This window comes from Cyprinodon variegatus, unplaced genomic scaffold (genome assembly GCF_000732505.1).
Source record: "Cyprinodon variegatus isolate N-32 unplaced genomic scaffold, C_variegatus-1.0 Scaffold46, whole genome shotgun sequence".
NCBI classification, from domain to species: Eukaryota; Metazoa; Chordata; class Actinopteri; order Cyprinodontiformes; family Cyprinodontidae; genus Cyprinodon; species Cyprinodon variegatus.
The window spans coordinates 1,758,600-1,759,243 of NW_015150499.1; positions in this window are offsets into that span (position 1 = coordinate 1,758,600).

Here is a 644-nt window from a genome sequence, read left to right on the forward strand (position 1 = left end):
CCTGCTGGCGGCCAGGACCAGGTTCCCCAGCCGATCCAGTCTGGTCAGGTGCTTTTTGGTCTCCTTCCTGACGATCTCCCAGCCATCTTTGCTGCCGCCCTGAAGGAACAGAACTTTAGTTAGTACTACTATCAGATGTTGACTTCTGCACAATAATTACTATTCTTTAAACTTTTTTTTATGACAGAATTTCACAATTAGTACGTAATTATCAAATAGAATTGAAAGGATATGTGTTTTTATCACTTTTAACAAAAATCTTAAAAGTGTGGCAGGTTCGTGCGTTTATCCCCACTTTGGCTTTTAACTTAGTTTAAAGGTACAGCTGCAATTTTTTTTTAAAGATTTTTCTTTTCCAATATTGTTCCTCTATAGAGTCAAATTTTTGCCCATTCTTTTTTTTTTTTTTTTTTTATTATTTATTTTTTAAACATCTCAAACTCCATCAGATCAACTTCCTTGGTCTCCTCGATGGAGGTTGTTCACTAATTTTCTTTAAAATCCTAAAGAGCCTCTGCTTTTATAAGGATCTGAAGGGAATTGGTTGGATTTCACTGAAAAGTGTGAAGGTGGCTGAATACAGCTGCATGCCACACTATTCAGATTCTTGTTTATCATTTTTAACCTTCTATAATAATTTTTTT